The sequence below is a fragment of the Arachis hypogaea genome, chromosome 3 (genome assembly GCF_003086295.3).
Source record: "Arachis hypogaea cultivar Tifrunner chromosome 3, arahy.Tifrunner.gnm2.J5K5, whole genome shotgun sequence".
Lineage (NCBI taxonomy): Eukaryota > Viridiplantae > Streptophyta > Magnoliopsida > Fabales > Fabaceae > Arachis > Arachis hypogaea.
In genome coordinates, this window is record NC_092038.1 from 108,435,456 (window position 1) to 108,451,880 (window position 16,425).

At 28.1% G+C, this 16,425-nt stretch overlaps 1 long non-coding RNA gene across 1 annotated transcript; it reads right to left on the minus strand.

The window, feature by feature from the left end:
- Positions 1–12,721: 12,721 nt before the first annotated feature.
- LOC140182726 (uncharacterized) lies at positions 12,722–15,408 on the minus strand. The gene is made up of 5 exons (XR_011878790.1): positions 15,036–15,408; positions 14,881–14,924; positions 14,603–14,731; positions 13,255–13,343; positions 12,722–13,084 (listed from the first exon to the last, which is right to left on the minus strand). It is a non-coding gene; the product is annotated as an uncharacterized lncRNA (long non-coding RNA).
- Between the last annotated feature and the right edge of the window lie 1,017 nt (positions 15,409–16,425).

Here is a 16,425-nt window from a genome sequence, read left to right on the forward strand (position 1 = left end):
ATATTGAAATTTAATTTAAACCTAAAATTTTATTAATTCGTTTTATCATTAAATTGTATTTTATTTCCAATTGAAATTTAAGTTATTTTTAATTTTTTAAATGTGTGGCTACAAAGCTGCGTATATCTTGAAAATGGAAATGGTATTGGAATTTTTGGAATAACTCCACTAACTTTGGTTAGAACAAGGTCATGGTTACACTGCGTGTCTGCTTCCTTGTTTTGACATTAAGAGCTTTTTCTTAACGTATAAGCAATGTTACACTTGATTGTGATTCTTTATGGATTGGGTTTAATTAATTAATTGTATAAATTGATTGCTCAAAAATCGAAATTAAAGAGTGAAAGCCAAATGATCAAAATTGGCCTATTGGATATGGTTCATATACCCTTCACCAATTCCTATCAATAATAAATATAATTTTAATTAAATAGAAAAAGATTGATGTGATAGAAAAATTTCTACTTCCAAGATAAAATTATTATGTGAAATTCTCACCCATTCTTCATATCCTTTCAATTTGCCTCATCCCTATAAATTCCTTTTCCACAGCTGTTTTACTTTTTTTTATTCCATACCCTATAAATCCCTTTTCACTCCTGTTTCTATTTCAATTTTAGGGGTTTTTTCCATAGGGCATGATGACATTCGCGTTCTTATCTTTCCCAAGCTCTCTGTTTCATGTCACTCAACATCTCTTCCATAGACCTGGAAAAGCTACCCACTATATGAAGGGAGCACAAGTTGCTATTAGGTGTTGCTCAACATGTTTTCCCTGCTGCAGCGTTTCTTGGGTTCCCATGATGGCGGCGATGAAGAGCTTCTCTTTCCCATATGATGGTGACATGGTGAAGATCTTCTGTCAGAACATGCATAGGATTTTCCATTGATTTGACCAACGTTTCCTGTTAGCAATCACAGGGCACAATAGGATTCAATACACAGGTACTCTTATTAGATTTATAGTTGTCTATCAAATTGGTAATTGTAACTACTTCTACTTCTTTACTGTGATTTTGTATCTAACTGAGTCATTTTTCTTTATGTGGAAGTGACTGATGGATTCAAATAGCTATTTCTTAGGGTTGCTGTTGATCATGATGATTCTAATATCTATTGGCCGTACTTTAGTTGAAATTGTTTTGGAGTAGGTGTATTAGGGTTTTCATTTCATTGATTTTGAATGTTAATGAAATTTTTTATTTCTGATTTTTTAAATTGCTTTATTGGTCCTAGAAAAAGAGTTTCCTTTTGTATACTCTTTCTTCTCTGAATTATTATTCAACATTGGATATATCCTTTCATTTTTTGTGCTGGTTCTGGCCATGGATGCAGCAAATAAGATTTGTATGGTGTCAACTGATTCACAACAATGCCTTCGTAACATCACTCCTTGGAAGGAGTATTGGAAAATAACTGTTAGGGTGATCAGGATGTGGAGTTCATGTGATCCCAGAGAGGAGACTGACGAACCTGCTTTTCTTCATATTGTGGTCATGGATAAATCAGTGAGTTTTTATATATGCTTTGAGACATTTTTTAATCCGAGAGTTATTATATATGTTTTCAGAATTTTGTTTAATTTTTCAAGTTTACTATCTGCTGCAGATTCAGTCTATTTAATTTTGTTTTGTTTTGAGTTGAATCAGATATTTCAATAGAAAATTTTTCATCATTAGAAGAAGCTATGTGAAATGTAGAAAATTATAATTCACAGTTTTATGATTCCAATTTTTTTTTGTTATTGGTATGAGGTCTTTCGTAATTGTTTGATATGCATAATCCTATCTGTGTAACTTAATACATGAAAACTGCTTGATAGATCTATGTGAATAATTTGAAAGCTAAATTTAATGCTGTATATCTGTCGCATTAGTACACAGTTCCATCCTTGGCAATTTTTCTGTGACTTTCTTCATTTTTTATTCTTTCAAACATGTTATTTAATACAAAGACATGGATATGTTGATCACTTGCTTTGTTTAACCTGTGTTGGTCTTTGGAATCTATTGATAATTGAAATTTTGCTATTTACTACTTTGTTTTTTTTTTTATTCTACAAAGGCATGAATTCAAGAGAACTAGACAATCAATCATGGTGGTTTAGTTTAATTTGTTCTTTGGATAGGACAATGCTTATTTAATGTGTTCTTACTTGAGTTGAATTTTTGTTTAACTTGTGTGTCACTCTAAAATATGCCAATGCTTGAGATGTTGTTCATTTGAAGGAAAACAGTTTTTAGAATTAGTAGAATCATAACTTCAATAGAAATGCTGAATTTTGCAAACTTTGCTTTATGAATCGAATGACAGAGTACAAGCTTGATTATGTGAATTTCGCTCATGATTCATGATATAGATTGATTCAAGTTTGTAGTTAAAATGGTTAGAAAGAAAGTTTAGTAATATAAAGCTGAGCAAATGGGTCATGTATGATTCTAATCCTTACAATTTCATCAATCAAAAGGAAGCCATTGATGGAATATATAGTCAGTCAAAAAGTAATAGTTATATGAAGCAAACAAATCAGTCTTTTTTCTATCTAACAAGTTATTTTGTTGCTTGAGCTTTTTCTAAGACCTCAAGGGTATTTTTAATTGTGGGGTAAAAATGAAGTCAAAATTCTCATAGATAAACTTAATGCATAAAATATACACTTTGGTCAAAAAAAAATTTTATACTACAAAGTGATACTTCTAAATAAATATCTTCATAAAACTTCGGTTGAAATTGTTAGAACTTATTGAATACAAGTTGGATTGTATACTATGGAATCCTTGTGCTTCAACACTAACTAACTAACAATCATAGAGGATGAACTAAACTACCTATGAAACGTCTAAGAAAAGTGTTACAAAGATTTTAGAAACTAATTCAAGGAATTCTACTTTGATTACAAATGTAAAAGCAAGATTAGAGCAAAATATATCTGCATCTAAGCCTACAAATCTCAATCAATAGTTAGAACTAATAGTCTCCACAAACCATGCTACAAAACATGAAGGATTTTCATTTCCTTGACAATTAATAGTACTCAATCCGATTAAATAAAATATCTTCTAGACATATTTTTTACTTTTTAATTAAGAACAGTTTTATGTTTTTCAAATAATCATTATTTTATTTTGAAATTCCTTTTTCATAGCTTTGCTAAGTTTACAATTGAATTGATAATTCTTTTCTTTTTAAATTTTAAACAATAAATTTATTTAAAAAATAATTAATTTAACTACTCATCTATTTTTATGTGTGTAATTTTCTCCCTAAAATCCTTTTCACATTTTTTTGTCCACTTATGATTTTTATTAGTCACATAAAATTTATCTAAAACTATAAATATTCAATCCCTTTTATGTTATATTATTTGTTTTTGTTGATGCATCATATACAATTTTGAATATTTATTTTATAAAACCTATAATTTAGAAAACCATGGAATTATACAGTACAGAGTAAGAAGATCTCCCACTCATGTTACATTTTTATCATTGATGAATTCTGCATATAACACCAATAAATTCTATTTCCTTTTCTCCCTTGACCCCATCTTCCATCTTCCGGCTTTTCTTTACAATTTTCTAGGCTCTTACACTTGGCTGTTTGCACCTCTTCCATTCCTTCCAATGGTAATGATTTCTTCCCAAACTTCATTATCCTGTATTTGTTTATCTTCAGAGTTTTTGGTTCCTGATTCTCCAAGTAATCCAGATAATAGTAAATCATAGATTAATCCACCATCTTTTTTCGCATCTAACCACAATTTGGTGGCACCATGCCTGAAAAACATCTATAATTTTATCAGATTTTACCCAATAAATTTCTCCTATACTTCAATACTAATACTACTTAGTCTCATTATTTGCTTAATTTCTGATTCTCCCTCAATTTTATATTTGGTATTTTACGTATCTTTATTTAGTTTCTTATCTCACATGCTGTGGTAGTTCTCATTTACTGATTTTTGAAAATGACATACTCATTTAGTGCAATGACATGCTTTATAGTTTCTCAAGTAAAAGTTTACCCATAATAAAATCTGAATTTTCTGTATAATTTGTTTTGAGTTTTGGTATATTATTTCTACCTTTTATGTTCGGTTCAAAGATACAGAACTTTTATTTCGTTATTTGTTCTCAGCTTTTCTGTGTTGTTTGTGGATTTTATTCTAGGATAAAAATGCTAAAATAATTGGAATAGCGTGAAAGTGTAGTCTACGTGTTCAAATCAGTTTAATGAAAATTTAGTTTCTTCAATTAGTCATTTGAATTGGATATTACCTATTTAGTGAAAAAAACATGGTCTAAAATTTCAGTTTTTTATATTTTCTCATTAAAAGGGTTGAATGTTCCTTTTTATTTTTTGTCAAAAATTTGGGTGTATACTTTAAATATTTAACTTGAAGTTAGAAAATCCTCAAAGTTTTTCAAAATAATTAAATAATTATGATTTTAACTTAATCAATTTGTATGCACTTTTTTAAAAGTAGTTGAGTTCAACAAGTTGTATAAAAATTCCAACTGCTAACTAAGCTTTATGTTCTAGATTATGTAGTTTATTATTTTATATTGTATTTTGTGTCACATAATTTATGAAGTTAAACAATTTTTCTTAGAAATTGGATTATGTTACATTATTTCTAAATTAGTGTGAGAGAAACAGATTTGTTTTCATGGTTAGAAAAAAGAAATTCACTCATATTTTAAAGCGATTTTTTGTAAATTTATTTAAAAATAAAGTTTTCTACCTTTTATAATTAGTAATTTTATGCTAACCGTTTTTCTTCTTTTGCGAATGGCGATCAATTAAAAAAACTTCTTTCACTCTCCCAAGGAAAAAAATGCAATTCCTCGTCTCCGAAGCCAAGATTCTTAGGTATTCTATGCTAGAGGATTCTCTCCATAGTGAAGTATGTGATAGATAATGCCACACAATGACATCAAGGGATAAGCATCCTTAAAGGAGGCTTTTTTTTCTTTCTTTTTTTTTGGGCTACCATAATCATGGCCATTCTTGATATGAGAAAGCGCATGGGGAATAATCCTTCATTGTGATATTTTGGGCTAGAATGTTAAATTTAGTCCATCTTATTATTGGGCTTATCCATAATAAAGGTGTTGAAACAATTTATATCAAGCCCAACCCAATTCCAACTTTCAACCAAGAAAAAAAAACAATATAATTAGGATCCATGAATGGTTGCTGTGGTGGCTTGAGTTGTGCCTTCAATTAAATTTGCACTTAATCTCATTTGCATTTTTAAAAATTAAATAAAATCAAATTAAGAAATTAACTTATTATTTTTAACAAATTATATTTATTATGGTCTTCTGAATATTTTAATATTTATTCCGTTTTTTATATGGTTAATACATATGTAAATTTTTAACTTGAAACTCCTAACATGTTTTGATCTTCAATCTTTTTTATTAATGGTGATAGTATTGTGTATGCATGTGAACAAGACACTATATACTTTTAACTTTGTTGTTTATATTTATAAATTGTGTTTGCTATCATGTGATTTATGAAGTTAAACAAGATACAGTGTACTTTGAAGAAGGAGGTCATTAATCAATTCCAAAAAATTCTCAAAGAAGGAGAGCTATATTCTATATCTCGATTCACGGTAGTTCCAAATATTGGTGCAGCAAAAGTTGTAAAGCATTGATATAAGTTGCTTTTTCGGTTTGACACGGAGGTTATTCCAATTTCTGATGTTGAGTTTCCAGAGGCTTCATATTCATTAGAGACTGTTGAAAGTGTTGTTCAGATGGGACAAGATTCAGTCTACTTGATCGGTATAATTATGATTTACTATCTTAAATGTTCTCTAATCACAAATAAAATGGATATGTATGTTATAAATCATCATTGTGTGTTAATCTCTTTCTGTTTGATGCGATCAGATGTCATGGGTTTCCTGATAAGTGTTCGTGACTATTCTGATGTTGAACTTGACGATGGAAAAAAGTTTAAATTAGTTCTCATCCAGTTGTATTCAAATGGGTTAGCATTTTATTTGATTGTTTATTGTTTGTTGCGATTTTTAGTATCTGATTTGAATTTTTTCATTCTTTATATGTCCATATTCATGGAGTCTATTAATAAACCAATTAGTTAGTACTTATGTTGAACACGTCATATTGTAGCTCTTATCTCACCTGTAATTTATTTGGAGATTTTTTAACAAAGATGCGGTTGGCTCTTATGAATGCTGTCTCGCAACCGCCAATTATTTTACTCCAATCTGTCAAGATCAAGATTTATGAAGGTATTCTGAATTTTCTTTTAGAATTCATTGCTTCGTAAAGAATTTTAGTACTAAACATATGGCTTCAAATATTTAAGTTACACCTGATTTACATAAGTTTTATAAAAAATTAGTAGGTTATTATAATGTGTCAATAAAGTTAATGTTTTAATTAATGTCAATCTAATTATAAATGAATAGTCCCAAAATTAAAAACAAAGATAATGGAAAGATTCGAAACTCTGGAGCATGTGATAAATATGATATTTTGACTATAAACTCAGTCAAAAAAGAATTGTTATATAGATTTATGTCCTTATTAATATACTATTGATAATAATATTTGATTTTATGACTTCAATTAGAATTATTTTCGGATGATAAAATTTATTTTGATGTTATTTTTTTCACAGCAAAATAATATATTGATTTTGATTATTTTTATTTTACCAATAATAGGGAAGATTGTAGTTCAAAATGTAATAGATTGTACCAAAATTATGATCAATCTTGATATTCCAGAGGCTGTATGTTTTATTACTAGGTGAGTATCAATTTTTCTTCTAATTGGTGTTATATATTTTGTGTATATTGACATTAATGTTGGTATTTAGTAACTTTTTTGTAACTATAAAATATGTAGATTGGATCCTTCGGAGTCATATTTCATTGACTCTATCACGCTTGGTAATGGATTTATTGTTGCTGATGTCGATGATGATTTTGTCAATCTCTCTATGAATAGGAATATTAAGGAATTAAGAGAAAATGATGCGGTTAGTGGAACTTAATTTGTCATTTTTAGGATTGTTGTAAACTATGTGTAACTTTGCTTATTATAGTTGTCTTTCTTTGAAATTTTATTTTTGTGTTGCTCATCATTGTAATTATTTCTAATTCAATATTTGTGATATAGGATGGTTTCTTCAATGTTGTTGCTAAGATTAAAAGTATATGCAACAATTTTGATTGGTGGTACTACTCATGTGTCTGTGGTTATCCTTTGGAGCTTTTTAGAAGTCATTTCAGTTGTTCCGAATGTGGAAGGAAAATAAAGAATGCTGTGAAGAAGTATGTCCAATTTACTTCTAAAAAATATCATATGTTATATAATTTATATGTGAAATTAGTTCATTGTTAAAAGATCTTATAATTATTTTATGTCTTAATTTAGGTACAAGATTTTAGTAGATGTTGAGGATGCTACTGGAAGTGCTAGATTTGTTTTGTATGACCGTCCTGCAGCGCTCTTATTCAGGAAAAAGCTCATTGAGGTTCTTCGGGATCTTGATGCTGAGCACTCGGTATAGATATATATTTCATAATACCAAAACACATATTTTATACTTTTTCATTTATTAATGATATTTGGTCTTTTGAGTGACATTCATTTATTTTGGTTGACTTCATTTTTATTTTATACTTTTTTGGTTAATTGTAGGTTGTGTATGCAACCCCTTATCCACCATTCTTTGATGATGTAATTGGAAAGGAAGTTGTGTTTAAAGTAGACCGAAAAAAAGTTAGAAATAGACCAAATATTGGGACATTTAAAGTAGTCAACTGTTCTGATGATCATGTGATTGTTAACAAATTTAAGACAGATCCTGTTTCCAGTGTTAGTAGTTCCATTCCATACTTTTACTTTGGACTTTGTTTACCGTGAATTGATCTTTTGTTCTTTCAAAGACATATAGTTACCATGCTTTTTTTGTTTTTCCTTTTTTATTTCTATCTTGATCAATTAACATTTTGTGTAGAGACTTCTCCCACCAACCGTATTTTCACCGATTTATGAGGATGTCATTCAAAATCCGCAGCCTCATGATGAAATATCATCTCTTGGTAGTAGAATCTCAGTTACTTCTGACAACATGAAATCTATTGAAGTTGATATGGAGGCTTTGGGTGCTGCGTATAACCTTACAAAATCAGTACAAAATAGTTTAGATTGATTTTGTATAAATATAAATGATATTAAGCATGCTGTTTGGATTCAATTTAATTAATTTTTTCATGTTTCTTTCGTTTCTTTTGGATCATAAAATTCAACAAATTGTAGGATCCTTGTGTTCTGTTGGCTGGTACAATTACATCTATCTCTAATGATAAGAATTGGTGGTACTCAGTTTGTTTGTGTGGTGAAAAAATAGATGCCAACCAATCTAAGCTCTTTTGTCACATTTGCTTGACACATTGTTCTGATGGAGTTTTGAGGTTATCTTTTGAACTATGTTCATTTTTATTTATATATTGTTTAATTAGTAGATTTTTGGGTTAGTTTAGGACTTTTAGATTATTTTAAAATATCTCTACTGTTATTTTGTTATTGTAGATACAAAGTAAAAGTTTATGTTAATCACGCTGGTGGTTGCAATGCATTAATTCTCCATGATGGAGATGTGCAGCACTTAATGGAGTGAAAATGTTCTGAGGTTTTAAGAGATGATGACTCCTTTATCTTGGTTAGCTTCTTCACGAGTTACTTCTGAACAAGATTAATTTATTATCTATTTGTTACATTGATGCGTATAATTTATCTAAAAATTGTGAACTATTCAGATATGGATTTTGATAACAACTCACTTATTTCATATGGTGCTATAAGTAATATTGAGAATCTGTATTTTTTCCAAATAATATTAAAATAAAATTAATGAGGAGTTTATTCTTATCTGTGTTATTATACTCTACTTGAATTTTAGTTGGATATGTTTAACATTTAGTTATTTACTGTTTGTAATCTAAAACTGATGAGTGAGTTGTTTCTCTTGGAATTGGTAATGTGTTTAGGAGTTGGTTGTGTGTGTGTATTTTTTTTTGTTAGTAGTATTTTTATTTTTAAAAACTTTTATGTCTTTCAGATCACATTCTTAACTTTATTAGAAAACAAGACATTTATTTTAATTTCATTTATGATGCTAAGTTAGTTTCTAAATTTTGAATTATTGATGTTGTATTTTTTATTAGGAATTTAATTCAATAAATAAATAATGTTGATGTTCTGCTTTTTTTTTTCACCATGTTCTCTAGACTGGAACTCCTTATCTCTTATATTTCTACCTGTTAAATGATATATCTTTATTCATTTAATGTAAAAAAAATATTGTGATTAAAAGTGAAAAATTCTATAAAATTCTCTCTGGTGTGATATCAATTGATGATTTTCTTAATTTGTATCTTAAAGATACGTTATGTGTATTCTTACTACTCTTTAATTTGTTCTCTTTCTGTATTTTTGATTTTTTGGATTTGATATTCTATTCTTTTTTTCTCTGTATATTCAGATACTGACTTCTCTATTCTTCTATTGTCAGAATGAAGAATTTCACTTGGATGCATTCGATTTTTTGTACAAATTGATAGGAAAAAAATTGATATTTATGGTTGATCCTCAGCCCGTTGAGAATGACACAATATGCCCTGCGTATAATGTTTTTAAAGTTTCTACACATGAGTTTATGTTAAAGCTGATTGAACGTGTTGAGAATCGTGCTTTGAATGCGGTTAGTTTAGTTTTCTCTATTGACTTCCAAGATATTTTTTAATAAGTGTTTGTTCACTTTTTTAGTATTACGCGTAACAATGATATTGTCTTCTCTATCAAAACATGTATAATTAGTGTGCTTATTGTTTCGGCCTCAAATGTGACTTCTATTGAAGACCCTGTTTCACATATTTCTGGTTCAATATTACCTGCTGTAAGTTTTCATCTCTATGTTGTATTTTCGACCATTATTCCTTGATATCGTATTTTTGTAGAACTGATTTTTTATTGCTTAAGTATTTCGTCTTTTATTAAATTTCAGTAAATTTAACAGATTTCATTTTTGTTGTCTTATTTCTTAGCACAAATCTGTTCGTGTGGTGAATGAAATTATTTGCAACAAGAGATTGGCATCCCCATACCGTGATGGACCAAGATCTACAAAGCAAAAACTTGAAGATGCCTTTTCTAGGAGTATAGATGAAACTTGGAATGATAATGAGGAGGCATCATCATCTATGAATATTTAGGATCAGATTCAGTTGTTGCTAATGTGATTTGCTTAGAATGTTTAGTTACAATGTGTGATTTAGTTTCTTTGTGTTAAAGATATGGTGTTGTAGTTTTCTTGAATTGGGTTGTTGTGAGTTGGTTGGACTTAGACATTATGTTAGCATTTTATTTTACTTGCTGAAGTTCTAAATTCAAGTGTTTCCTTTTATTTGAGTAACCTACAATTCAGTTGTAACTTTATTAGTAAATAGTGGAGTTTGTGTTTTAATTAAGAATTTTTAGTATATTACTTGTGGAATTGATGCATGCATTTCTAACAGGTGGTTTGGGAGAAGCAGTTCTCCCGAATAATTAAGGTAAATATTTTGTCTTTTTTCTTTGGTCTTATATCAATTATATCTGATCATTTGTAATTTATTAGGATTTTTTTGGATATCTTTCCTGTATATATGAATTAACTATTCTCAAATGTTTTGGGTTTAGGATTTTGTGAGAGAATTTTTATAGCCAATTTTAAGATGTGCTCATCAAAATTAATGTTTTGAAAATCAATGTTACTTATACAAACAATGAAGAGTTAGAAAAAATACTTATGTATTGATTGGTTATAGAATAAATAAATTTGTTACATTTAGTTAAGAATTGAATAACAAAAGTACTTTTTATTAACGTAAAAAGTGACAATCCAAAAACATTAAAAAAACAAATCCAAAAGAAGGAACAAAAGTTTTCAACCCGTGCGTCGCACGGGTCCTCTGCTAGTATTATTTACATACACAATTGAATTATTTTATTTTTATTTAATTTAATTTTAATTTTATACTCACTTTTTTTAATTTATAATTTTTTAGGATTTATACAATTATTAAAATAAGTATTAAATATTTTTAATATTTACATTTATATATTAAAATATTAGTGAAGATATTTATTTTAATTTTTTTAGAGTAAAGTGACAATTTGGTATTCGAGGATTTCGACTTAGGACTAATTAGTAATTATAAAAAAGTATTAATTAGGTCATCCACGATAATAAGCAATGGACATGTATATCCTTCCATTAATTGATGGTGCGAAACAAAATGAAATTGCTCATGTATTTCGTTATTTACAATTATGCATGTCTCGTTACTCTTAGGTAAGCATGTGAACAATGTAGTTTTGAATAATAAAGCATTTAATATCTTTTGAGTTTTTATATAATATTTATCAACTGCTCTCTATTTATTATGGATCCTATTAAAACAGCTGAAGTTTCACTCAAAAAATTGTTATCTACATAACAATTTTTCATAAATAGATACGTCATAGTAGTTAATGGTACATATGAGCATCACTGTTAAATTTTACATGATAAATTAATAGAGGGTCATAACATGTCCACAGTTTGCTATTGTGGAGACCAAATTGGTACTTTATTTTTTAAGGGTGAATTAATTTGAAGTCGAAAACTTCAAGAACCTAATTATCATATTACTAATTTTTTTACTATTTTTTAACTTTTATTTACGTAAAATCGATTTTATCGATTCAACTAATAATTTATCAGTTGAACCAGTAACTTGATTGGTTCAATCACCAATTCGATTTTGACAACTATACCTGTAAAAGACTCTGATGTCTAAGTCAGCAAAGGTTTAAGTAAGTTTTTAGTAGATTGGGTCTGAATGTATTTATAGTAAAATAGATAATCACATTTTAGAGTAGTTCTATCTTTGATAGTGGATGATCATTCCTTTTTTTAAGAAAAGTTGTTGAAATCTCCCTTCTAGATAAATGGGAGATATTTTAAGAGGTAGTTCCTTATTCGGATAAACAAAGTTAGGCTTGGTTTGGTAAAATTTTTCGAAGATGTGCTTGTGCTTTTTAAAAGCTCAAGCTCCTCCTTTTGTGTTTGATAAATAAAAAAGATCATGTGTTTGTGCTTGTAACTTTTAAAAGATCAGGATACTTGTGAAAGCACCTAAGATAGAGCTTTTCAAAGTTGGTTTGTGCTTTTTAAAAATTTAAAAGTCTAATATAACCTCATATGTTAACTAATTTTTAAATTTAATACTTACATTTATGTCTATTATAATATTTTTAAATTTTAAAAGTTATTTTACCAAACGCAATTGATGTTGCTTGTGTTTATTAAAAGTTATTTTTTATTTGATTTACCAAACATAAATGCTACCATTTTTAAAAAGCCATCTTTTAAAAGTTAACTTTTATAAGCAACTTTTGAAAAGTAGAAGCTTTACCAAACTAAGCCTTAGACTACCTTCTTCACGTCCGACCTCTATGAAGTCGAGTAAGAGTAGAAGAGACCACTTTTACTGGATGGACTTATTAAGAAAGAACAAATAGGTCCTTGACCTTTTGATCTGCAGACATTTAAGTTTCTGATATTTTTAAAACCTAGACATATCGATCTCTCATGTTCACGTGAGTTTGTCAAACTCAACGAAAAAATCAAACATGTTGTACTGACCTGGTTGTTACGAATGTACACGTGAGAGAATTTTTAAAATTGAACAAATTAGACTCAAAAATCGATATATCCAGATTTTGAAGAAATCAAAAATTTAAATATATTTTTAGATCTTCAAAAACTTCTTAAATGTCTGCATACTAAAATATGTTATACCTAATCATCCTAAACTTTGATCCAATCTGAGCGGCCTTCGTGACCTACACACACAGCTTACATATTTGGCAATAGCATCACATAACTCTTGTTTACATTTGTTTTTGTTATGGATTTCATTGCCACATGTGATTCCTGAATTCTTGCTTTGATTTTCTGAAACCTTCTTTATAAAGTATTTCAACTTCCACAGGATCGACTTTCTCTGCTTAAAGAATGCAAAAACTCGTTAAAACACAATTCTTTTTTCTAACTGCTTGAAGTGAAACCAAGAAAAACATATTTATTATTTCTGTTTCTTTTTATTTAACATTTATGACATGAGAAAAATGGATGAGATTATGACAATTGAAATGAAGTATACAGGTATATTACCTGATCATCAATGCCGAAATCCACCTCTTCTGTCGAGATCCATCTATTGTTCTATCTCTTATGCACTCCCATTCATCCCAGAAACTGACCTAAAGGTGAGATATTTTAGGAAATGAATTTCACCACTCGTAAGGTGTCACGAAGGGAAATAAGCTACATCACAAACTAATTAAATTATGCAACTTTGAAAAAACCAATAATTAGTAAGCATTGAAAAAAATTAAAAGATATCATCAATCAAAGAGGAAAGGAGAGTGAACGAAAGAAAAATTCATAATTAGCCTAAACTAAAGATAAAAAGAAAGGTAAATCATGGTATCTTTACATACTCCTTTAATAAGCTGCATTTATATGAAAAAGACGTTACAATGGGATCTCTATTTTAATAAGACATAAATTAAATCGCTATATGCTAAATAGGAATCGAATTTAAAAAATTTTTGTCATCACAATTTACAAAAGGAAAAGTATAGGTAGACAATGAAAATACTAAATAATATGAACAATTGATATATCATATGTTCATTTCACTAGGTATAGTGTGTTTTGATTTGATTGGTAGTTGTCATAGCATAACCCTTTACAAAATCAGCATGCAATATGCAAATTTTGTACAAAGATATTATGTTCCTTTTTAACGTCATTTCAAGGTGGTGGAACACAATGTGAGCTCCACTTTTTAATAGAATACTTCTGTTTCCAACACCTTACTAAAAGTCAGGATTCAATCATTCTTTTAAGCATGCAAGTGCAAAAATTGAACATAGATTAAAATGGAAGTAGCTATAACAATTCACAAAAAAATTTCACTGCTGAAATGGAACAACATTCACAACTCATATATCATAAATATATTACATTAAAATTATTAACATTGCAATTCATGTTATATTCTTCTTTAGATAAAATTAGTGTCTTCTAATCATCTGTTGCTGAATATTGTCTAAGCTATGATGCCTTAATCATAAGTTGGAATATAAGAAACTAAAAATAAATTGCAGAAGTCTATTTGATTTCTCAACTTACAGACAGCTTAATTGTTGAAATAAATCAAATGATTAAACATGCTAATTGCTTTTTAAATAAAAAGCTAAATCAGAAAATCCTCAAAGGTTTTCAGCAATAGTCATTCAAGTATATGCTGTGTCCATTTTCAGTTTGAATAACCACAAAAAAATTATGCTTGATCCAACCTGGGTTATATATGATAGAATGAGTAGATGATTTAAAATCATAAATATGGATACTTGGATCAATAATCCAAAAGCACTCCAAAAAATTATGCTTTATTTGCAACATGAGTAATTAAACAAAAACAACATAGGATAAAATAGTAACGATTCAAAACCTTCATATTGCAGCAAATGCAGAACTGCAATTGCCTCTCCAAGCACTTTTGGCTGATCAAAGAAATTGGCATCCAAACCAAGGGCAAGGGAAATTATCCTTCCAATTTTCTACTCCACTTCTCTGGATTCTTCCAACAAAATAAATCAGAGTAAAAGATGAAAAGTTATGTGAGTGTAACTTCGGCAATTCAATCACAGAAGCACACTGAACAACTTGTGCCCCAACACATTCTGGAAATAATAGAGTAAGCAAACAGAGCAAAAAATCTAGAATTACCTTTTCTCTTCTGCTTTCTGCTTTACACCCTCTGACCAGTATGCCTAATACCAAAAGTAATCAAGTCAACTTCAAATGACATATAAATCAGAAACACAGCTAGATGTGATTTTGAGAATTTCAGTCGCTAAACCATGGAAGGAGGATCAACTAACCTTGTTATGTTTATGCTCATGATCACATCTATTCTTGGGACCTTTGAATGTCATCACACTTTTTCTAAACTCAAGCAGCCTATCATACATCTCTATTTTATACAAGCAAAATTTACAAGTATTAGAAAAACACAAATCCAAGATTTGTTGAAGCAAGGTTTAATTAGTGAATGCAAATAAAGAAACCCAACTGTAAAATTAAGAACCCAAAATATCTTTCAAGAAAATTCATATTGGTGCATGTAGATAACAAAACCCAACAGAGTATTTTTAACCAATATCAATTGGAGATATAAACAATTATGTAAACTTTTAGAAGAAAAATAGAAAAAGTAAATTAGTATATGAACTAAATAACAACATATAGTAACGTACATTTTTAGGAACCAAAGCCATACTCATTAGTTTATGAACTAAATAAATTCAAAAGGTATCATAATTTATAATGAAAACAACATATAGTAACTTACATTTTTAGGAAACTTAAATCTATTGATAGTGGCAATAATGGTAGTGGCAACAATGGTAGTAACTTACATTCTACTATGAGTTTGATAAATAAAAGAAATATAAATAAGAAGTAAAAGAATGGACATATATCAAAAATAGAAAGAAGAAAAAAATCCCAAAAATTCTAACTTAAATTCTAAACCTTAAACCCTAAATCCTAAATCTTAACTCTAAACTATAAACATTAAACCTTAAATTTTAAATTAGTAATTTTTAGAATAACTTGATTAATTTTAGTAATATATATATTGAAAAGTGTGATCTTGTTACATTAATTTTATTAATTAGAGTTAAATGATATAAAGAATAATTTTATTAATTATATAGTAAGATGTTCCGTGAAATTAGTAATTTTTTAGAATAATTTTATAGGTTACAGTAATATGATTTAGGAAATCAGTTTTTTTAGTAATTTTATTAATTATAGTAATATAATATGAAAAATTATTAAATTCATAAAATAATTTTATTAATTATAGTAATATGTCATAAAAAAATTTATTAATTATTTAGAGTATTAATTATATTAAGATGCTATAAAAAATTAGTATTTTTAAGATTAATTTTATTAAATTGATAGGATAATTGCTAACTCGGAGAATAAATCAAAAATAAAAAAATATATACTTAGTAAGTTTTAAGATTTAAATGAAAACATGGACGTATACGAAGGATAAGAAGAAGAAAAAAAAACCATAAACCATAAATCATAAATCATAAATCCTAAATTAGTAATTTTTAGAGTAGTTTGATTAATTATAATATTATAGATATTGAAAATTAGTGATTTTGTTATATTAACTTTATTAATTATAGTTAATGATATGGAGAATGATTTTATTAATTATATAGTAAGATATTATGTGAAATTTGTAATTTT